Below are 25,323 nucleotides of genomic sequence, written 5' to 3' on the forward strand. Positions count from 1 at the left end.
TGCATGCAATCCTGGCGTTCAATGCCAGATTGATGCTTGTTTCTGGCGTTGAACGCCAGCTTCATGCTTGTTTTGGGTGTTCAACGCCCATTTGCAGCATGTTTCAGGCGTTGAACGCCAGTTCCATGCTTGTTTCTGGTGTTCAGCGCCAGCTCTCCTCAAGGTGTATTCCTGGTGTTTAAACGCCAGGATGCTGCTTGTTTCTGGCATTTAACGCCAGATCCATGATATGTTCTGGCGTTGAACGCCAGCCAGATGCTCCTTACTGGCGTTTAAACGCCAGTAAGCCCTTCCTCCAGGGTGTGCTTTTTCTTCTGCTGTTTTTGATTCTGTTTTTAATTTTAGTATTTATTTTATGACTCCACATGATCATGAACCTAATAAAACATAAAAGAATAATAAAAATAAAGATAAAAATAGATAAATAAAAACTGGGTTGCCTCTTAATAAGCGCTTCTTTAATGTCAATAGCTTGACATTGGGCTCTCATGGAGCCTCACAGGTGATCAGGTAAATGTTGTAAACTCCCAACACCAAACTTAGAGTTTGGATGTGGGGATTTAACATCAAACTTATAGTTTGGTTATGGCCTTCCAACACCAAACTTAGAGTTTGATTGTGGAGGCTTTGTTTGACTCTGTACTGAGAGAAGCTTTTCATGCTTCCTCTCCATTGTTATAGAAGAACACCCTTGGGTTTTAAACACAAGGTAGTCCCCATTCAATTGAAGGACTACTTCTCCTCTGTTAACATCTATCACAGCTCCTGCTGTGGCTAGAAAAGGTCTTCCAAGGATGATGCATTCATCCTCCTCCTTCCTAGTGTCTAAGATTATGAAATTAGCAGGGATGTAAAGGCCTTCAACCTTTAATAACACGTCCTCTACCAATCCATAAGCTTGTCTTACTGACTTGTCTGCTATTTGTAATGAGAATATGACAGGTTGTACTTCAATGATCCCCAGCTTCTCCATTACAGAGAGTGGCATAAGATTTATGCCTGACCCTAGGTCACACAGAGCTTTCTCAAAGGTCATGGTGCCTATGGTACAGGGAACTAAGAATTTGCCAGGATCTTGTCTCTTTTGAGGTAAATTTTGCTGAACCCATGTATCCAGTTCACTAATGAGTAAGGGAGGTTCACCTTCCCAAGTCTCATTACCAAACAACTTGGTATTCAACTTCATGATGGCTCCTAGATATTGAACAACTTGCTCTCCAGTTACATCTTCATCCTCTTCAGAGGAAGAATAGTCTTCAGAGCTCATGAATGGCAGAAGGAGATTTAATGGGATCTATATGGTCTCTATATGACCTTCGGATTCTTTTAGGTCCTCAATAGGGAGCTCCTTCTTGCTTGAGAGACGTCCCATGAGGTCTTTCTCATTGGGATTCACGTCCTCTCCTTCCTCTCTAGTTTCGGCTGTGTTGATTATGTCAATGGCCTTGCACTCTCTTTTTGGATTCTCTTCAGTATTGCTTGGGAGAGTACTAGGAGGAGTTTTAGTAACTTTCTTACTCAGCTAGCCCACTTGTGCCTCCAAAATTCTGATGGAGGACCTTGTTTCACTCATGAAACTTAAAGTGGCCTTAGACAGATCAGAGACTAAGTTTGCTAAATTAGAGGTGCTCTGCTCAGAATTCTCTGTCTGTTGCTGAGAAGATGATGGAAAAGGCTTGCTATTGCTAAACCTGTTTCTTCCACCATTATTAAAGCCTTATTGAGGCTTTTGTTGATCCTTCCATGAGAAATTTGGATGATTTCTTCATGATGAATTATAGGTGTTTCCATAAGGTTCACCCATATAATTTACCTCTGCTATTGCAGGGTTTTCAGGATCATAAGCTTTTTCTTCAAAAGATGCCTCTTTAGTACTATTGGATGCATTTTGCCATCCATTCAGACTTTGAGAAATCATGTTGACTTGCTGAGTCAATATTTTGTTCTGAGACAATATGGCATTCAAAGCATCAATTTCAAGAACTCCCTTCCTCTGAGGCATCCCATTATTCACGAAATTTCTCTCAGAAGTGTACATGAACTGGTTATTTACAACCATGTCAATAAGTTCTTGAGCTTCTGCAGGCGTTTTCTTTAGGTGAATAGATCCACCTGCAAAATGGTCCAGTGACATCTTAGAGAACTCAGATAGACCATAATAGAATATATCTACCATGGTCTACTCTGAAAACATGTCAAAAGGACACTTTTTGGTCATCTGCTTGTATCTTTCCCAAGCTTCATAGAGGGATTCACCAACTTTTTGCTTGAAGGTCTGAACATCCACTCTAAGCTTGCTCAGCTTTTGAGGAGGAAAGAACTTAGCCAAGAAGGCCGTGACCAGCTTATCCCAAGAGTCCAGGCTATCCTTAGGTTGTGAGTCCAACCATGTTCTAGCTCTGTCTCTTACAGCAAAAGGGAAAAGCATGAGCCTGTAGACTTCAGGATCTACTCCATTAGTCTTAACAGTCTCACAGATCTGTAAGAACTCAGTTAAAAACTGGTAGGGATCTTCTGATGGAAGTCCATAAAACTTGCAGTTCTGTTGCATTAGAGCAACTAATTGAGGTTTCAGCTCAAAATTGTTTGCTCTAATGGCAGGAATTGAGATGCTTCTTCCATCAAACTTGGACGTAGGTGTAATATAATCAGCAAGAATCCTTCTTTCATTATTGTTGTTGGGTTTGGCTGCCATCTCCTTTTCTTGTTCGAAAATTTCAGCAAGGTTGTCTCTAGATTGTTGTAATTTAGCTTCTCTTAGTTTCCTCTTCAGAGTCCTTTCAGGTTCCGGATCAGCTTCAACAAGAATGTCTTTTTCCTTGTTCCTGCTCATATGAGAAAGAATAGAACAGAAAAGGAAGAGAAATCCTCTATGTCACAGTATAGAGATTCCTTTATGTTAGTAGCAGAAGAAAGGGAATAAGAGTGAGGAAGAATGAAGAATCCAAACAAAAGGGTGAGGATAGGTTCAGATTCTTGAGATGAAGAGAAGTGTTAGTAAATAAAGAAATAAATAGAATAAGATGAGAGAGAGAAGTTTTCGAAAATAAATTTTGAAAAGGAGTTAATGATTTTCGAAAATTAAAGGGGAAATAAAATTAAAATTAAAAATTAAAACAATTAATTAATTAAAGAGAATTTTTGAAAAAGAGGGAGGTATTTTCGAAAATTAGAAAGAGAAAAGTTGTTAGGTGGTTTTGAAAAAGATAAGGGATAAACAAAAAGTCAAATAGTTAGTTGAAAAAGATTTGAAAATCAATTTTGAAAAGATAAGAAGATAAGAAGTTAGAAGGGATATTTTGGAATCGAATTTTTGAAAAAGATATGATTTAAAAAGATATGATAAAAAGATATGATTAAAAAGATAAGATTAAAAAGATTTAATTTTTAAAATTAAAATTAATTACTTGACTAACAAGAAACTAAAAGATATGATTCTAGAATTTAAAGATTGAACCTTTCTTAACAAGAAGGTAACAAACTTCAAATATTTGAATCAATCACATTACTTATTAGTTAAGTTTTGAAACAAAATTAAGAAAAAGATTTTGAAAATGTTTTCAAATTTTCGAAAACCATAAAAAAACGAAAAAGATATGATTTTTGACAAAGTTTTTGAAAAGATAAGATTTTTTTTTAAAATTGAAAATTTAGCTTGTTTATTTGTTTCTTCTTTTCCCCCTTATTTCTGATAACTACTATGAATTCTCACCCCTCTCACTTTGAGTTTGGTTCTACTTTTGTTGCAAGGAATGAAAGCTATAATAGGACTATGCATCATGGTCAAGGCAATCAAAGATGGATAGAGCCAAGAGGATCTGATCAACCCTTTAGGCAACAACACCCTCCTAGATATCATGGACAAAGACCATTCTATAATGCATACCAAGCTGATAGATATGGTGGACCACCTTGTAGCTACCAACAAGCCCCACCCTATGCTCAGAGATCATCCTCTCAACATAACTTTGAACCACCACACTCACAAGCCTCTCTTCATCATTCGCCACCGTATGATCCTTATCCGCCCCAACACCAATCCAATTACTCCCAAGACCCACCACTCCCCTATGCACCATGCACATATCTATCAAGCCAAGAATCACAGGTTCGCTTTGAAGAATTAGTAAACCAATTTAATGCAACCCTTCATCAACTAGAGTAAGCAATAAATCAATTATCTTCCAGACGTTCAGTCACTCAACAGACTCGTATGGCTTCATGTGGAGAATCTAATGAAGAACGTAGCATGAAGAAGCCACAAGAAACTCCAGTGGACAGCATAGAGCATAACTTCGTACTAGAACAAGTAGAGGACGCTGTCATAGTAGAAGAAGAAGAGTTGGTTGAAGATTTAGGAGATGCTGAACCTCCGCAGGAACCCAGAGTTGTGGAGAATTCCATCGAAGACGTTACAATTGATTCTAAGGAGGATAGTGCACAACCCCAAGGCAGATATCTTATGAAGAATTGGACGGAATAACACAAGACGCAAGTTTCCTGGATGATGATGATCACAAGTCGAGTTCTCTTAGCAATGAGCTTGCATCCGCAAGTGAATTCTTTGAGACAGAAGAACCTTCCCCAAGTGAATACGAAGATGATGCATAGGTCGACTTCTCTTAAACTCCCAATTATGACTCAAGTGATGAGGAAGATATCGAAGACTTTGATCAAGACATGGTTGAATTTGAAGAGATTTGCAAAGAAGTGGAGGAGTTCATTGAAGACCATAAGGGAGTAGAGCTTGCAAAACCATTGGAAACACCTATCCCAAGGCCACTACCACCCAATACAAACCTTAAGTGGGTAAAATCCTTAGCTTTTATCTTTACTTTTCCACTTGAATATGGTTTACTTGAAACAGATGGCCAGCTTAGAGCTCCTTGCGGCTTTAAGAGTAAAAGGGAAATGACTCGCACTCAGATTTGGTGTACAAGATTCAATGAGGCTTCGCACTTCAATTTAAGGTGCAAGGATTGGTGTCAAGCTTAATTGAAAGGATCTCGGAAGCTGTTTGGTCACTGCAGTGAGAATTTAGACTACTCACCACCCGGCTAAAAAAATGCAGATCAAGACAAAGACGGGTGTAGAAGAAAAGTTTGGGATCCTGGAGTCTGTTCTGACATTCAACACCCCGGGAACCTTGAAGCCTATTTGAACTCACCTAAAGGCTTTACTTGCCTCGTTTAGGACCCCAGAGGCTGTTGGAATTCCAAACATTGGTGGAGATTCCTGGATCGGTACAAGCATAAGCCACCATGACAGGAAGCTCATCAAATGTCCAACTTAAGGACTTTAACTAAAAGTGCTAGGTGGGAGACAACCCACCATGGTATAATCGTTCCTCTTTTTTTTCAGTTTAAATTTTAGCCTGTTTTTGAATTTTGACTGAACCTAAAAATTTTGCATAGCATTCATATTAAACATTGCATTCTGCATACTGCATCAAAAAAAATATTAAAAAAAGAAAAGAAAAGGGCATGTGACACGACATTGTTGCCAATGCGTCCGCATCCCCTGTGCCTTAGGAAGAAAAGAGACTTTACAAAGAGTCACACGAGAGCGTGGTTGGAGGCGTGCCTTTGGCACAACTTGATCTACGCGTCCGCGTCGCTAACGCGTCCGCGTCATGTCGGAAAAATGCCTACCACGCGTTCGCGTCACCAACGCGAACGCGTGCCCTATAAATCGACGTAAAAAGGGTGTATGGTCGAAAGTTGAGCTGGAATTGGGCTGGACTCGTGCTAGAAGCACAAGCCCTACTACGCGAACGCGTGCCCCACGCGTCTGCGTCGTTCTTTAAAATAGGCCAACCACGCGATCGCGTCACCCTAAAATTTGGCAATATGAGTTTCAAACAGAGAGTTGCGCGACCGCTAGGCAGCCCTCGCGCTAATGACATAAATCGATCCACGCGACCGCGTGGATGACACGTCCGCGTCGTTTCATAGAAGCGCTATCCGCGTAAATGCGTCACTCACGCGTCCGCGTCACATGCGGCACACAGCTTATCCAAATCAGCCAAATATCTTATCTTTTTCTTCCCCATATCTAAATCTTTTCCTTCCTTCTTATTTCTTTCTTCCTCCTTTCTTACTTTCTTTTTATTTTACATTGGTTTTAAATTTTCTCATTCAACTGTTACATCTTTTCTTGAATTATTTTGGTGCTTCATGACTTGTTTTATTCTGATTGGGTAATATTATTTAAATCAATGCCAATCTTTTATGATACTTGTACCCCTCTTGCATTGATATGCACTTACACTATCTTGCATTACCCACACTCTCCTCCCCATTGTTGCAACTTTTGCACTATTGATATGCCATTTGCTTCCACTATTTTCTCACTTGCATGTTGTAGCTACCATGTACTTGAGACCTTTATTATTTGGCATTAACACCCATATTTTCTTTATGTTCTTATCTTTATTTTTTTGTTACTTTCCTTCCTTTTTCTCTTCTTTCAGGATGGCCACCACGAAGAGAGAGAAAAAGATTCTTAATGGGAAGACAGGCAAGTCAATCTGCACAATCTACAGAGAAAAGCATCAGTTGGAGCAGCCGTCTACTTGTACATCTTAGCATGCACCGAGGACGGTGCAATCTTTAAGTGTGGGGAGTTCGATACTAATCTCCATGGGTTAGTTACTCTTTTATCTCAACACCAATGGTTTATTTTCCTTGTTAGTTGTTGCAGTTGCATGTTTGTTTGATTTTGTGCATATTTTACCACTTGGTTGAAGTAATATTTTCTTTTTCAAGAAAACTTTTTATAGTATTTCAGTAATTTAAATTAAAAACTTTTTGAAAAAATTGTATGAAGAAATATTATTTTGGAACATGGTTTAGAGCTCGAACACACAAAATCAGTGAGATTTTGAGCCTATTTGATTAGTTGCATCTTATCAACCAATATTTTATTTTTGGTTTGTGTTTTTCTCTCTAAAATTGTGATCTTTGTCTTGCTTGATTCTATATTCCCATTGTTTAATGTATGCATACACTTATATGATTGAGGCCTTGTTTCACTAAGCTTACATACCCATATGGCCTTACCTTTTATTATCCTTTGCAAACCAATGTTGAGCCTATTTTACCCCTTTGTTCCTTACTTTAGCTCATCACTAACTCTAAGCGAAAAACAATAATATCCTTAATTTGAATCCTTGATTAGCTTAGACTAGTGAAAGTGCTCATGAATTAAGTGTGGGGAAAGTGGGTTTGGAAACGTTTGGTTTGGGAATTGAGTATGTTAGACTTTGTGTGAAAATGTGAAAAATGTTAAGAACATGTTTATGCATTCAATACCTTAATCATATGCATTGAAAAAAAATTTATTAAGAAAAGAAAAATAAAAAAAGAGAAAAAAAGGAGTGTACTGTACTCAAAAACTTGGAATGCATAAATATGTAGTAAATGTAGTTAATGGGTAGTTATTGATTTTGTATTATGATTACATGGATTGTCCTAAGTTAGGTGGAAAGTTTAAGTTAATTAAGGATTCAGATTTTAGTTCACTTGGCCAAATACAATCCTACCTTGACCCTTTCCCATTACAACCCTTAAAAGACCTCTTGATATGTGTATCTGTGCATTAATTTTTGTTGATTGTTAGATGAAGAGCAAGCTATAGAAAGCAAGATTAGTAGAGAATTGAGAGAATTGACCCTAGACACTTGAGAGTTAGAATGATATACACTACCAGTAAGGGTTCAGTGCTTAATTCTATGTTCCCTGCTTTCATGAGCTATCTTCTTCTTGCAAGTTATTTGTATTGTATTTTGTGATTTGAATTAGTAAAATCCAGTTCATATTTGTTCTTAAAAGATTTATTTACTTTTTCACCAATTAGGTAGAAACATTTTGCATTTAGTTGCATTCATATAGATAGGTTGCATTTCATACATCCTACCATTCTTTCTTTACTCCTTTATAGCTTTTCTTGAGCTTAGTGGTGCACGAATTTGTAATCCGTACAATAACCAGCAAGTGCACTGGGTCGTCCAAGCAATACCTTACGTGAGTATGGGTCGATCCCACGGAGATTATTGGTTTGAAGCAATCTATGTTTATTTTATTAATCCTAGTCAGGATGCCAATAATATTAATTGGATTTAATTGTAAGAAGTCAAAGTATTTGGAATAAGGGATTGTTACTTTATTAATGAAGAATATGTTGGAGCTTTGGAGATGCTTTGTCCTCTGAATTTCTACAATGTAATATTCAACTCAATTGTTTGTAAAGTTCCATCCATGGCAAGCTGTATGTAGGGTGTCACCGTTATCAGTGGCTACTTCCCATCCTCTCAGTGAAAACGGTCCAGATGCTCTGTCACAGCACGGCTAATCAGCTGTCGGTTCTCGATCATGTTGGAATAGGATCCATTGATCCTTTTGCGTTTGTCATCACGCCCAGAAATCGCGAGTTTGAAGCTCGTCACAGCCATTCAATCCTTGAATCCTACTCGGAATACCACAGACAAGGTTTAGACTTTCCGGATCCTCAAGAATGGCCGCCATCAATTCTAGCTTATACCACAAAGATTCTGATTAAAGAAGCTAAGAGATGCTCATTCAGTCTGATGTAGAACAGTGGTGTTTGTCAGACACACGTTCATGGATTGAGGAAGGTGATGAGTGTCACGGATCATCACCTCCTTCACAATTAAGCGCGAATGAACATCTTAGATAGGAACACCCACACGTTTGAATGAAATAGAAACAATTGCATTAATTCATTGAGACGCTGCAGAGCTCTTCACCCCCAACAATGGAGTTTAAAGACTCATGCCGTCAAAGTGTATAAAATTCAGATCTGAAAATGTCATGAGGTACAAGATAAGTGTCTAAAAGTTGTTTAAATAGTAAACTAGTAACCAAGGTTTATAGAATATGAGTAAACTAAGATAATTGGTGCAGAAATCCACTTCTGGGGCCCACTTGATGTGTGCTGGGGCTGAGACTAAAGCTATCCACGAGCTGAGGCTTTACTTGGAGTTGCACGCCAAGTTATAACGTGTTTTGGGCATTCAACTCCGGATCATGACGTGTTTCTGACGTTTAACTCCAGACAGCAGCATGTACGTGGCGTGCAACACCAAGTTACATCGTCTATCTTCGCGCAAAGTATGAACTATTATATATTGCTGGAAAGCCCTGGATGTCTACTTTCCAACGCCGTTGAGAACGTGCCAATTGGACTCCTGTAGCTCCAAAAAATTCATTCCGAGTACAGGGAGGTCAGGATCCAACAACATCAGCAGTCCTTTTTCAGCCTAACTCGGATTTTTGCTCAGCTCCCTCAATTTCAGCCAGAAATTACCTGAAATCACAGAAAAGCACACAAACTCATAGTAAAGTCCAGAAATATGATTTTTGCCTAAAAACTAATAATATTCTACTAAAAACTAATTAAAACATACTAAAATCTACGTGAAATTACCCCCAAAAAGCGTATAAAATATCCGCTCATCACTTAGCATGAGGACATGCTAATGTTTAAGTGTGGGGAGGTTGATAAACCACTATTTTATGGTTCATCTTGTGGTCAATTGAGTAGATTTTATCAATCTTTCATACACTTATTCATACTAAATGCATGAGTTTACGTTTTCCTTCCGGATTTTGTGCTATGATTGAAAACATGATTCTTTGGCCTTATATTTGCTAATATTAATCCTCTCTTATTATCATTAGATGCTGTGATATGTATGTTAAGTGATTTTAGGAATTACAGGGCATGAATGGCTCAGAGGATGGAAAGGAAGCATGCAAAAGTGGAAGGAATACAAGAAGTTGAAGAAACTACTAAGCTGTCCAGCCTGACCTCTTTGCACTTAAATGGTCATAACTTGAGGTACAGAGGTCCAAAGGAGATGGTTCTAGTTGCGTTGGAAAGCTAACATTCGGGGCTTCACAACGATATATAATTTGCATAGCTTCCCCAAAGTTAGGCACACGAATGCGTGAATGACGCACTCGCGTCGCATCTACGAATCTCATTCCACGCAAATGTGTGGACGACGCTTCCGCGTCACTTTCCCACGACCTCTACGTACCAGATTTCGAAATCAGCGATTTCTGGGTTGTTTCTAACCCAGTTTTCAGCCCAGGAAGCACATATTAGAGGCTATAAAGTGGGGGAATGCATCCATACTTCTGACATATATCATTCATTCATAATACACTTTTTTTATAGTTTTAGATGTAGTTTTTAGAGAGAGAGGTTCTCTCCTCTCTCTTAGGATTAGGATTTATATTAGGATTAGGATTTATCTCATCTTCATATCAGGTTTAATATTCCTTTATTTTGAATTCTCTTATTTTTAATTACATATGTTGCCAATTTGGCTTAATGACATTCATGTTATGATTTTCTTAATTAATATTATTTGAGGTATTTCAGATTTAAGATTTCTTTCTTTTATTTATGTTACTGTTGCTGCCTATCTGAAGGCATTTTTATTCAAGTAGATTTTTTCTCTCTTTTAGCTTTGGTTTAGTGATTGGTAACACTTGAGTTATCAAAATCAGTAGTGGTTGAAATTGGCAGATTACTGATTGATCTGGATTGCTCTAAAGCTAGTCTCTCCATAGGAGTTGACTAGGACTTGAGGATCAAGCTAATCAGTCCATTTGACTTACCTTTGCTTTAGTGAACGTTAAATAAGTGGGATTAAAACCCAATTCTCATCACACATGATAAGGATAACAAGGACAGGATTTCCAGTTCTAATACCTTGCCAAAAGTTTATTTTATTATTACTATTTTAATTTTCTTATCATTCAACATACTTCTTTCTTACTTTCAAAACCCCCAATTTACAAGACTCATAACCAATAAATAGAACATACCTCCCTGCAATTCCTTGAGAAGACAACCCGAGGTTTGAATACTTCGGTTATCAATTTATTTAGGGGTTTGTTACTTGTGACAACCAAAATGTTTGTACGAAGGGATTTTCCGTCGGTTTAGAATCTATACTTGCAAACGTGTGCCTTATTATTGGTTATTGTAAATATTTTTCATTTATTTGTTTTTGTTTTCCCTTCTTATTTCTGATAACTACTATGAATTCGCACCCCTCTCGCTTTGAGTTTGGTTTTACTTTTGTTGCAAGGAATGGAAGCTATAATAGGGCTATGCATCACGGTCAAGGCAATCAAAGATGGATAGAGCCAAGAGGATCTGATCAACCCTTCAGGTAACAACACCTTCCAAGATATCATGGTCCGAGACCATTCTACAATGCATGCCAAACTGATAGATATGGTGGACCTATTGTAGTTACCAACAAGCGCCACCCTGTGCTTATAGATGATCCTCTGAACATAGCTTCGAACCACCACACTCACAACCTCCCTTTCACCATTCACCACCGCATGATCCTTATCCACCCCAACGCCAATCCAATTACTCCCAAGAACCACCACTTCCCTATATACCATGTCCATATCCATCAAGCCAAAAATCACAGGTTCGCTTCGAAGAATCAATAGACCAATTTCATGCAACCCTTCATCAACTGGAGCAAGCAATAAATCAATTATCTTCTAGATGTTCGGATACTCAACAAACTCCCATGGCTTCATGTGGAAAATCTAATGAAGAACACAGCACGAAGAAGACACTTGAAACTCCAGTGAACAGCATAGAGCATAACTTCATACTGGAACAATTAGAGGACGCTGTCATTGTAGAAGAAGAAGAGTTGGTTGAAGACTTAGGAGATGTTGAACCTCCGCCAGAATCCAGAATTATGGAGAATTCCGTCGAAGACGTTACAATTGCTGCTAAGGAGGATAGTGCACAACCCCCGAAGCAAGTATCTTATGAATAACCTAAGACATAAGTTTCCTTGATGATGATAATCACAAGTCAAGTCCTCTTAGTAATGAACTTGCACCTGCAAGTGAATTCTTTGAGATAGAAGAATCTTCCCCAAGTGAATGCGAAGATAATGCAGATGTAGACTTTTCTCAACCTCCTAATTATGACTCAAGTGATGAGGAAGATATCAATGACTTTGATCAAAACATGGTTGAAATGGGAGAAATTTGCAAAGAAGTGGAGGAATTCATTGAAGACCACAAGAGAGTAGAGCTTGCAGAACCACTGGAAACACTGATCCCAAAGCCATTACCACCCAACACAAACTTCAAGTGGGTAAAATCCTTGACTTTCATCTTTACTTTTCCACTTGAATATGGTTTACTTGAAATAGATGGCCAGCTGAGAGCTCTTTGCGGCTTTAAGAGCAAAAGGGAAATGACTTGCACTCAAAGCTGGTATGCAAGATTCAATGAGGCTTCGCACTTCAATTTGAGGTGCAAAGATTGGTGTCAAGCTTAATCGAAAGGATCCTGGAAGCTGTTTGGTCATTGTAGTGAGAATTCAGATCACTCATCACCCAACTCGAATAATGCAGATCAAGACAAAGATGGGTGTAAGAGTAGAGTTTGGGATCCTGGAATCCACTCCGACATTCAATGCTTCGGGAGCCTAGAAACCTGTTTGAAAATGCTCAACAGCTTTAAGTGCCTTATTTGGGACCCCGGAGGATGCTGACATTCCAAACATTGGTGGAGATTTCTGGACGAATTCAAGCACAAGCCACCATAGCAGGAAGCTCATTGAATGTCCAACTTAAGGACTTTAACTAAAAGTGCTAGGTGGTAGACAACCCACCATGGTATGATCGTTCCTTTTCCATTTTGCTTTATTTTCGAATTTTGTTTAAACCTGGTATTTCTGCATAACATTTATTGCATTTTGCATTCTACATACTGCAAAAAAAAAGAAAAGAAAAGAGAGAGCGACGCGACAGCATCAATGACGCATCCGCGTCACACGTGCATTAAAAAGAAAAGGAAAGTGAACAGAAAGTCGCGCTAAAGCAAGGCTGGAGGTGTGCCTTTGACACAATTGTCCACACGACCACGTACCCCATGCGATCGCGTCAGTTGCAAAAAAGGCCTCCCACGTGTCCGCGTCACTCACGCGAATGCGTGATCTGGATATCGATGTAAAGATTCAATGCCCAGAAAGTTGGGCTGGAATCGTGCGGCTATGGTGCGTATAGCCCCAAACAACCCATGCGTACGAGTCCTTGACGCGAACGCGTCACCTACATAACACCCACACCACGTGAAAGCGTGAGCGACGCGATCGCGTCGCGCGGATATTATGACCCCCAAACAAAATAGAGAGTTGTGCTGAAACGACGCTGGAATCATGCGTCTAGAACAAATATCAGCGACGCGTTCACGTGCTTCACGTGTCCGCGTCACCTATCTTATACTCAACCCACGCGATTGCGTCGACCACGTGCATCTGTGTCAACCCCATTTCATCCTAGTCACGTGATCGCGCGCCTCACGCATTCGCGTGGATTCGCGATCGCTAACCCCATGTCACGCGAACCCTTCCCCGTCGCGTCCCCAAACCCCAACCCCTCTCTCTCTAACCTCTGCAACTCTCTCTCTCAACCACCCCAACCACTACCTCCGACCACCAAGACCGCCGCCACGCTACCCCTGACCACCCAGACCCGCCGGGACACCCAACCCTCTCTTCTTTCCTCCTTCTTCTCCCCCTCTCTCACTCTCCTCCACTACCGCCCCCACCGCAGCCTACCTCCGATGGCCACTGCCCCACCGCCACGACGCCATGCTTCACTCAGCGCCACCGCATCATCACCCATCTGCCCTCATCTCTGCTCCATCTCATTGCTCTTTACGCACCAGGTTCCGCCATACAGCGATTCATACTTGCGACTCATTAGTTCGTTTTTCAATTTTTGTTCTGCATAGGTTAGATAGAGATACATGTTTGTAGTGGATTCTAGGTGGTTAGGTAGCTAGGATATGGTTAGTGGATTTAGGCCTGATAATTGCACCGTTCCTGTTACCTGTTTATCTGTTCTGCAATTTTATTCTGGCTGTGTTATTGGTGCACGAAATTGTGATCATCAATGGCGCCATCAAAATGGTACGCTCAATTGCAATCTCAACTCTTTATCACAACTTCGCACAACTAACCAGCAAGTGCACTGGGTCATCCAAATAATAAACCTTACGCGAGTAAGGGTCGATCCCACGGAGATTGTTGGTATGAAGCAAGCTATGGTCATCTTGTAAATCTCAGTCAGGCGAATTCAAATGGTTATAGAGGATTAATGATTAAAAGATAAATAAAACATAAAATAAAGATGGAGATACTTATGTAATTCATTGGTGAGAATTTCAGATAAGCGTATGGAGATGCTTTGTCCCTTTTGTCTCTCTGCTTTCCTACTGTCTTCATCCAATCCTTCTTACTCCTTTCCATGGCAAGCTGTATGTTGGGAATCACCGTTGTCAATGGCTACAGTCCTGTCCTCTCAATGAAAATGTTCAACGCGCTCTATCACAGCACGGCTATTCATCTGTCGGTTCTCGATCATGTCGGAATAGAATCTAGTGATTCTTTTGCGTCTGTCACTAACGCCCCACAATCGCGAGTTTGAAGCTCGTCACAGTCATTCAATCCCTGAATCCTACTCAGAATACCACAGACAGGGTTTAAACCTTCCGGATTCTCAAGAATGGCCGCCAATGGATTCTAGCTTATACCACGAAGATTCTGATTAAGGAATCCAAGAGATATCCACTCAATCTAAAGTAGAACGGAGGTGGTTGTCATGCACACATTCATAGGTGAGAATGATGATGAGTGTCACAGATCATCACATTCATCAAGTTGAGGAACAAGTGATATCTTAGAACGAGAATAAGCTGAATTGAATAGAAGAACAATAGTAATTGCATTAATACTCGAGGTACAGCAGAGCTCCACACCTTAATCTATGGTGTGTAGAAACTCTACCGTTGAAAATACATAAGAACAAGGTCTAGGCATGGCCGAATGGCCAGCCTCCCAAAGAGGGTTCAATCATAAAAACATGATCAAAAGATGATCTGAAGATTGAAAGATCCCCAAAATACAATAGCAAAAGGTCCTATTTATAGAGAACTAGTAGCCTAGGGTTTACAGAAATGAGTAAATGATGTAAAAATCCACTTCCGGGCCCACTTGGTGTGTGCTTGGGCTGAGCATTGATGCTTCCATGTGTAGAGACTTTTCTTGGAGTTAAACGCCAGTTTTTGTGCCAGTTTGGGTGTTTAACTCCCACTTTTGTGCCAGTTTCGGCGTTTAACGCTGGGAATTCTGAAGCTGACTTAGAGCGCCTGTTTGGGCCATCAAATCTCGGGCAAAGTATGAGCTATTATATATTGCTGGAAAGCCCTAGATGTCTACTTTCTAACGCAATTAAGAGCGTGCAAATTGGGCTTTTGTAGCTACAGAAAATCTACTTTGAGTGCAGGGAGGTCAAAATCCAACAGTATCTGCAGCCCTTTTCAGCCTCTGAATCAGATTTTTGCTCAGGTCCCTCAATTTCAGCCAGAAAATACCTGAAATCATAGAAAAACACACAAACTCATAGTAAAGTCCAGAAAAGTGAATTTTAAATAAAAACTAATAAAAATATAATAAAAACTAACTAAAACATACTAAAAGCATACTAAAAACAATGCCAAAAAGCGTATAAATTATCAGCTCATCAGTTATTCATACTGTTCATCTGCTATGTTCATGCTGCTAGACTATTCTTTACTATTCCTACTGTTTGTGACTATTTGCAGCATTTGTTAATCTCATATGAACTATTTTTCTTGATATCTATTTTCCGGGAACATCCAATTTTAACCGGAATGCTGCCCAATTTTCTCCAAATTACTTTTCCTTCTACATTCAAGTATTGGTTTTGGCAATTCTCATTTTTGAACTGCTCCACGAATACCAAACCAATTCTTGAATGCACGGGCCCGCATTCTTCTTATTTTTGATTTCCTGGTCAATAATTTGAATTCTTGATGATGTGATTTTACTTTTTACTACTCCTATATCTATATGAATCATCATCAATACCCTGTTATTCCTGCTTGAATATGAGTTGACTGTTGCTTAAATTTGTGATATCCTTCTTACTTAGAAACCAATCTTAATGCCACTTACTCTGACTCCCTTTTTACTAACTCACTGATTTTCACTTTCTAACCTCTTTTTCAATTTTACCCATTTTTAACTTTCTAACGTTCCCCTTTTACCTTTTCCCTACTTCTTTCAATTAATTTCACTCACAGCATGATTATTGTTTTTTCTATTTAACAAGCTTTCCACTTCTAACATATTTTGGACTGTGAATTCTCATCTCCGCTTTTCAACTCCAATACAATCCAACATATACATTTCCTTCACTCATTTTATTCTTCTACTGCTCCTTTGCCACTTACTGCCTATCTTGTAATTTGCCTTCTTGTTCTCCTGCTTTTACTCCTCAATTATATCTTGGAAATTTTGTTTTTCAGGATGTCTGACTTTCAAGGCAGAGGAAAGGGCAAAGTCACCACTGGCAAACGGAAAAGAGGTGAATCCTCTGGTTCTATCCTTGGCATCTTACATGATGATACCTGGCGGGAGAAGAACTTTATCCCGCAGGAAAAGGCTGATCAGTTGGTACCTTTAGCTGACCCGGTAAAATTTGCAAACAAATATTGTGAGCTGAAATACCCAACCTTTGCCACCGCCAGGAACTTACACCTGGAAAGGACCCTCAAAATTCCAGAAGAACTCCAGCAGTACACCTCAGATCAGATCAAACAGAGAGGCTGGTTCTTCCTGGAGAGGAACTTCACTGAGGTCAACTCATTCTGGGTTAGAGAATTTTACAGTAACTACTTTCTATCTTCCTTGGATAGAGTACAGCTCAGAGGCAAACAAATTCTGGTTACTGAGGAAGCAATTGAAGAAATCCTCCATCTTCCACCTAAATCAGATCAGCCAGATGGTTACCAGAAAGCTGAGGAAGATATGAGATTCATGAGGTTTGATTGGGATGCAGTAAAGAAGGACATCACTCTTGATCCTACTGTTCCTTGGGTCATGGGAACAAGCACATTGGTACCAAAGGGAATCAGGCTTATATATCTGAATGATGAGGCTCGACTATGGCAACAGATTCTAAGAAACTATGTGATGTCGAGCACTCATGAGACGGAGGTGCCAGCTGCTATGATTACCCTCATCTGGTGTGTGATGACGGGTAAGGACCTTTATCTACCTCGCTTCATTCGGCATTACATGGCCAGGGTCCATGTTAGAGGCACCCTCTCTTTTCCTTACCTGATTACTCAGTTGGGTCACTGGTGCGCGAAATTGTGAACAATACTTTTCACAACTCTCATAATCCCCGGTCATGAACCCCAAAAACTTGGTAGCTCAGTACCATGGCATTACACAACTTCGCACAACTAACCAGCAAGTGCACTGGGTCGTCCAAGTAATAAACCTTACGCGAGTAAAGGTCGATCCCACGGAGATTGTTAGTATGAAGCAAGATATGGTCATCTTGTAAATCTTAGTCAGGCAAACTCAAATGGATATGATGATGAACGAAATAAACATAAAGATAAAGATAGAGGTACTTATGTAATTCATTGGTAGGAACTTCAGACAAGCGCATGAAGATGCATTCCCTTCCGTCTCTCTGCTTTCCTACTGTCTTCATCCAATCCTTCTTACTCCTTTCCATGGCAAGCTTATGTAGGGTTTCACCGTTGTCAATGGCTACCTCCCATCCTCTCAGTGATTACGTTGCCTATGCTCTGTCACAGCATGGATAATCATCTGTCGGTTCTCGGTCAGGCCGGAATAGAATCCATTGATTCTTTTGCGTCTGTCACTAACGCCCCGCCTGTTAGGAGTTTGAAGCACGTCACAGTCATTCAATCATTGAATCCTACTCAGAATACCACAGACAAGGTTAGACCTTCCGGATTCTCTTGAATGCCGCCATCAGTTCTAGCCTATACCATGAAGACTCTGATCTCACGGAATGGTTGGCTCGGTTGTCAGGCGAGCACTCGGTTGTCAGGCGATCAACCATGCATCGTGCAATCAGGAATCCAAGAGATATTCACCCAATCGAAGGTAGAACAGAGGTGGTTGTCAGTCACAGATCATCACATTCATCAAGTTGAAGAACAAGTGATATCTTAGAACAAGAACAAGTGGAATTGAATGGAAGAACAATAGTAATTGCATTAATACTCGAGGTACAGCAGAGCTCCACACCTTAATCTATGGTGTGTAGAAGCTCCACCGTTGAAAATACATAAGAACAAGGTCTAGGCATGGCCGAATGGCCAGCCTCCCAATGATCTAAGATAGCATAAAAATGAAGATAGCTACCAAAGTCTACAAATACAATAGTAAAAGGTCCTACTTATAGAGAACTAGTAGCCTAAGGTTTACAGAAATGAGTAAATGACATAAAAATCCACTTCCGGGCCCACTTGGTGTGTGCTTGGGCTGAGCAATGAAGCATTTTCGTGTAGAGACTCTTCTTGGAGTTAAACGCCAGCTTTAGTGCCAGTTTGGGCATTTAACTCCCATTTGGGTGCCAGTTCCAGCGTTTAACGCTGGGATTTCTGAGGGTGACTTTGAACGCCGGTTTGGGCCATCAAATCTTGGGCAAAGTATGAACTATCATATATTGCTGGAAAGCCCAGGATGTCTACTTTTCAACGCCGTTGAGAGCGCGCCAATTGGGCTTCTGTAGCTCCAGAAAATCCACTTCGAGTGCAGGGAGGTCAGAATCCAACAGCATCTGCAGTCCTTTTTAGTCTCTGAATCAGATTTTTGCTCAGGTCCCTCAATTTCAGCCAGAAAATACCTGAAATCACAGAAAAACACACAAACTCATAGTAAAGTCCAGAAAAGTGAATTTTAACTAAAAACTAATAAAAATATACTAAAAACTAACTATATCATACCAAAAACATACTAAAAACAATGCCAAAAAGCGTACAAATTATCCGCTCATCACAACACCAAACTTAAATTGTTGCTTGTCCTCAAGCAACTGAAAATCGAATAAGATAAAAAGAAGAGAATATGCAATGAATTCCAAAAACATCTATGAAGATCAGTATTAATTAGATGAGCGGGGCTTTTAGTTTTTTTTTTTTTGCCTCTGAATAGTTTTGGCATCTCACTCTATCCTTTGAAATTCAGAATGATTGGCTTCTTTAGGAACATAGAATCCAGATAGTGTTATTGATTCTCCTAGTAGAGTATGATGATTCTTGAACATAGCTATTTATTGAGTCTTGGCTGTGGCCCAAAGCACTCTGTCTTCCAGTATTACCACCGGATACATACATGCCACAGACACATAATTGGGTGAACCTTTTCAGATTGTGACTCAGCTTTGCTAGAGTCCCCAATTAAAGGTGTCCAGGGTTCTTAAGCACACTCTTATTGCCTTGGATCACAACTTTATTTTTCTTTCTTTTCTTTCTCTTTTTCTTTTTTTTTTTCGTTTTTTTTTTTAATAGTAATGCTTTTTCTTGCTTCAAGAATTATTGTAATGATTTTTCAGATCGTCAGTAACATGTCTCCTTTTTTATCATTCTTTCAAGAGCAAACATTCATGAACCACAAATTCAAGATACATATGCACTGTTTAAGCATACATTCAGAAAACAAAAATATTGCCACCACATCAAAATAATTAAACTGTTATAAAATTCAAAATTCATGCAATTCTTTCCTTTTCAATTTAAGCACGTTTTTATTCAAGAAAGGTGATGGATTCATAGGACATTCATAACTTTAAGGCATAGACACTAAGACACTAATGATCACAAGACACAAACATAGATAAACATAAGCATAAAATTCAAAAAACAGAAGAATAAAGAACAAGGAAATCAAAGAACGGGTCCACCTTAGTGATGGCGGCTCTTTCTTCCTCTTGAAGATCCTATGAAGTGCTTGAGCTCCTCAATGTCTCTTCCTTGTCTTTGTTGCTCCTCTCTCATGATCCTTTGATCTTCTCTAATTTCATGGAGGATGATGGAGTGTTCTTGATGCTCCACCCTTAGTTGTCCCATGTTGGAACTCAATTCTCCTAGGGAGGTGTTTAATTGCTCCCAATAGTTTTGTGGAGGAAAGTGCATCCCTTGAGGAATCTCAGGGATCTCATGATGAGTGGGGTCTCTTGTGTGCTCCATCCTCTTCTTGGTGATGGGCTTGTCCTCATCAATAGGGATGTCTCCCTCTTGAATCTCTCTTCCATTGGGCGCCCCTCTTCACATATGACTGTGAGGACTTGGTCCAACCTTTGATCAAAGTTGACCCTTCTAGTGTAAGGGTGTTCATCTCCTTGCATCATGGGCAAGTTGAATGCCAACCTTACATTTTCCGGACTAAAAACCAAGTATTTCCCCCGAACCATAGTAAGCCAATTCTTTGGATCCGGGTTCATACTTTAGTCATGGTTCTTAGTGATCCATGCATTGGCATAGAACTCTTGAACCATCAAGATTCCGACTTGTTGAATGGGGTTGGTAAGAACTTCCCAACCTCTTCTTCGGATCTCATGTCGGATCTCTGGATATTCACCCTTTTTGAGTGAAAAAGGGACCTTGGGGATCACCTTTTTCAAGGCCACAACTTCATAGAAGTGGTCTTGATGCACCCTTGAGATGAATCTCTCCATCTCCCATGACTCGGAAGTGGAAGCTTTTGCCTTCCCTTTCCTCTTTCTAGAGGTTTCTCCGGCCTTGGATGCCATAAATGGTTATGGAAAAACAAAAAGCAATGCTTTTACCACACCAAACATAAAAGGTTTGCTCGTCCTCGAGCAAAAGAAGAAAGAAGAGAGTAGAAGAAGAAGAAATGAGGAAGAAGGGAATGGCTTTGTGTTCGGCCAAAAAGGGGAGAAGTGGTGTGTATGTTGGGTGGGAAAGTGGTTTGAATTTTGAATGGTGAGGTAGGTGGGGTTTTATGAAGGATGGATGTGAGTGGTGAAGAGAAAGATGGAATTTGATAGGTGAAGGGTTTTTGGGGAAGAGGTGTTGAGGTGATTGGTGAATGGGTGAAGAAGAGAGAGAGAGTGGTAGGGTAGGTGGGGATCCTGTGGGGTCCACAGATCATGAGGTGTCAAGGAAAAGTCATCCCTGCACCAAATGGCAAGCAAAATCTCGATTTGTGCCAATTCTGGCGTTAAACGCCGGGCTGGTGCCCATTTCTGGCGTTTAACGCCAGCTTCTTGCCCCTTTCTGGCGTTTAACGCCAGTCTGGTGCCCCTTTCTGGCGTTAAACGCCCAGAATGGTGCCAGACTGGGCGTTAAACGCCCAACAGCTAACCTCACTGGCGTTTAAACGCCAGTGGGTGCATCCTCCAGGGTGTGCTATTTTTCTTCCTATTTTTCATTCTGTTTTTGCTTTTTTCATTAATTTTGTGACTTCTCATGATCATCAACCTACAAAAATATAAAATAACAAAAGAAAATAGTTAATTATAAAACATTGGGTTGCCTCCCAACAAGCGCTTCTTTAATGTCATTAGCTTGACAGAGGGCTCTCATGGAGCCTCAGAAATGCTCAGAGCTATGTTGGAACCTCCCAACACCAAACTTAGAGTTTGAATATGGGGGTTCAACACCAAACTTAGAGTTTGGTTGTGGCCTCCCAACACCAAACTTAGAGTTTGACTGTGGGGGCTCTGTTTGGCTCTGTTTTGAGAGAAGCTCTTCATGCTTCCTCTCCATGATGATAGAGGGGTATCCTTGGGCCTTAAACACCAAGGATTCTTCATTCACTTGAATGATCAACTCTCCTCTATCAACATCAATCACAGCCTTTGCTGTGGCTAGGAAGGGTCTGCCAAGGATGATGGATTCATCCATGCACTTCCCAGTCTCTAGGACTATAAAATCAGTAGGGATGTAATGATCTTCAATTTTAACCAGAACATCCTCTACAAGTCCATGGGCTTGTTTTCTTGAGTTGTCTGCCATCTCTAGTGAGATTTTTGCAGCTTGCACCTCAGAGATCCCTAACTTCTCCATTACAGAGAGAGGCATGAGGTTTACACTTGACCCTAAGTCACACAAGGCCTTCTTGAAGGTCATGGTGCCTATGGTACAAGGTATTGAAAACTTCCCAGGATCCTGTCTCTTTTGAGGCAGTTTCTGCCTAGACAAGTCATCTAGTTCCTTGGTGAGCAAAGGAGGTTCACCCTCCCAAGTCTCATTTCCAAATAACTTGTCATTCAGCTTCATGATTGCCCCAAGGTATTTAGCAACTTGCTCCTCAGTGACATACTCATCCTCTTCAGAGGAAGAATACTCATCAGAGCTCACGAATGGCAGAAGTAAGTCCAATGGAATCTCTATGGTCTCAGTTTGAGCCTCAGATTCCCATGATTCCTCATTGGGGAACTTATTGGAGGTCAGTGGACGTCCAGTGAGGCCTTCCTCAGTGGCGTTCACTGCCTCTTCTTCCTCCCAAAATTCGGCCATGTTGATGGCCTTGCATTCTCCTTTTGGATTTTCTTCTGTATTGCTTGGAAGAGTGCTAGGAGGGAGTTCAGTAATTTTCTTGCTCAGCTGACCCACTTGTGCCTCCAAATTTCTGATGGAGGACCTTGTTTCAGTCATGAAACTTTGAGTGGTTTTGATTAGATCAGAGACCATGGTTGCTAAGTCAGAGGTATTCTGCTTAGAACTCTCTGTCTGTTGCTGAGAAGATGATGGAAAAGGCTTGCTATTGCTAAACCTGTTTCTTCCACCATTATTGTTATTGAAACCTTGTTGAGGTCTCTGTTGATCCTTCCATGAGAGATTTGGATGATTCCTCCATGAAGGATTGTAGGTGTTTCCATAGGGTTCTCCCATGTAATTCACCTCTTCCATTGAAGGGTTCTCAGGATCATAAGCTTCTTCCTCAGATGAAGCTTCCTTAGTACTGCTTGGTGCATTTTGCATTCCAGACAGACTTTGAGAAATCATATTGACTTGCTGAGTCAATATTTTGTTCTGAGCCAGTATGGCATTCAGAGTGTCAATCTCAAGAACTCCTTTCTTCTAATTTGTCCCATTGTTCACAGGATTCCTTTCAGAAGTGTACATGAATTGGTTATTTGCAACCATTTCAATTAGTTCTTGAGCTTCTGTAGGCATCTTCTTCAAATGAAGAGATCCTCCAGCAGAGCTATCCAAAGACATCTTGGACAGTTCAGAGAGACCATCATAGAAAATACCTATGATGCTCCATTCAGAAAGCATATCAGAAGGACACTTTCTGATTAATTGTTTGTATCTTTCCCAAGCTTCATAGAGGGATTCTCCTTCCTTCTGTCTGAAGGTTTGGACTTCCACTCTAAGCTTACTCAATTTTTGAGGTGGAAAGAACTTTGCCAAGAAGGCATTGACTAGCTTTTCCCAAGAGTCCAGGCTTTCTTTAGGTTGAGAGTCCAACCATGTTCTAGCTCTGTCTCTTACAGCAAAAGGGAATAGCATAAGTCTGTAAACCTCAGGGTCAACCCCATTAGTCTTGACAGTGTCACAGATTTGCAAGAACTCAGCTAAGAACTGATGAGGATCTTCCAATGGATGTCCATGGAACTTGCAATTCTGTTGCATTAGAGAAACTAATTGAGGCTTAAGCTCAAAGTTGTTTGCTCCAATGGCAGGGATAGAGATGCGTCTCCCATAGAAATTGGGAGTAGGTGCAGTAAAGTCACCCAGCACCTTCCTTGCATTGTTGGCATTGTTGTTTTCGGCTGCCATGTGTTCTTCCTCTTTGGAGAATTCGGTCAGGTCCTCTAAAGAGAGTTGTGCTTTGGCTTCTCTTAGCTTTCTCTTCAAGGTCCTTTCAGGTTCAGGATCAGCCTCAACAAGAATGCCTTTGTCTTTGCTCCTGCTCATATGAGAGAGAAAAGAACAAGAAATGTGGAATCCTCTATGTCACAGTATAGAGATTCTTTGAAGTGTCAGAGGAAAAGAAGAGTAGAAGACAAAAGTAGAAAATTCAAACTTATCAAAGGAGATGGAGTTCGAATTTTGCATTAAGGAATAGTGTTAATCCATAAATAGAAGGATGTGAGAAGAAGGGAAGTGATTTTCGAAAATTAAGTAAAAATTTTGAAAACATTTTTGAAAAACATTACTTAATTTTCGAAAATGAAAGTGGGAGAGAAATAAAGTGATTTTTGAAAAAGATTTTGAAATTAGAAATCAAAAAGATTTGATTGAAGACTATTTTGAAAAAGATGTGGTTAAGAAAATATGATTGGTTTTAAAAAGATGTGATTGAGAAGATATGATTTGAAAAATATTTTTAAAAAAGATTTGAGTTTGAAAATTAAAAACTTGACTAACAAGAAAGGATATGATTCAAATATTAAACCTTTCTCAACAGAAAAGGCAGCATAATTGAAATGTTGAATCAAATCATTAATTGATAGTAAGTATCTTTGAAAATGGAAATAAATTGATTTTGAAAAAGATTTTGATTGAAAAATTGATTTGAAAAAGATTTGATTTTGAAAAAGTTTGAAAATCTGAAAAAAATTGCATTGAAAAACAAAATCTTCCCCCTTGTGCCATCCTGGCGTTAAACGCCCAGAATGGTGCACATTCTGGCGTTTAACGCCCAAAACTATACCTTTTTGGGCGTTAAACGCCCAACCAGGTACCCTGGCTGGCGTTTAAACGCCAGTCTGTCCTTCTTCACTGGGCGTTTTGAACGCCCAGCTTTTTCTGTGCAATTCCTCTGCTGTATGTTCTGAATCTTCAATTCTCTGTATTATTGACTTGAGAAGACACAAATTAAAAATATTTTTGGATTTTTAATAATAAGGAAAAATCAAAATGCACAAAGAATCAAATAACAATGCATGCAAGACACCAAACTTAGCCGTTTGTATACTACTGACACTAATGAGAATGCACACAAAACACTCAAGTCAAGAGAATTTAAAGATTAGAGTAAGAAATCATCAAGAACATCTTGAAGATCACTAAGACACATGAATGAATGCATGCAATTAACACCAAACTTAAGATGAGACATTAGACTCAAACAAGAAATTTTTGGGTTTTATGATTTTGTAATTTTTTTTGTGATTTTCGAAAATTTAGTGGAAAAAGGTATCAAAATTCTTAATGAGAATTCCAGGAATCAGTGCAATGCTAGTCTAAGACTCCGGTCCAGGAATTAGACATGGCTTCACAGCCAGCCAAGCTTTCAAAGAAAGCTTCGGTCCAAAACACTAGACATGGCCAAAGGCCAGCCAAGCCTTAGCAGATCACTGCTCCAGAAGCAAGATTGATAAAAATCAACAAGCTTTTGTGATGATAAGTTGAAACCTCGGTCCAATGAGTTTAGACATGGCTTCTCAGCCAGCCAGACTTCAACAGATCA

General features: G+C 39.9%; 2 non-coding genes across 2 annotated transcripts; both read left to right on the forward strand.

The window, feature by feature from the left end:
• Positions 1-2,192: 2,192 nt before the first annotated feature.
• On the forward strand, positions 2,193-2,296 carry LOC112764502 (small nucleolar RNA R71). Its single transcript, XR_003183221.1, has one exon. It is a non-coding gene; the product is annotated as a small nucleolar RNA R71 (small nucleolar RNA).
• Positions 2,297-23,177: 20,881 nt separating this feature from the next.
• LOC112766576 (small nucleolar RNA R71) lies at positions 23,178-23,285 on the forward strand. The gene has a single exon (XR_003184434.1). It is a non-coding gene; the product is annotated as a small nucleolar RNA R71 (small nucleolar RNA).
• The last annotated feature ends 2,038 nt before the right edge of the window (positions 23,286-25,323 follow it).

Source organism: Arachis hypogaea, chromosome 2, assembly GCF_003086295.3.
Source record: "Arachis hypogaea cultivar Tifrunner chromosome 2, arahy.Tifrunner.gnm2.J5K5, whole genome shotgun sequence".
Lineage (NCBI taxonomy): Eukaryota > Viridiplantae > Streptophyta > Magnoliopsida > Fabales > Fabaceae > Arachis > Arachis hypogaea.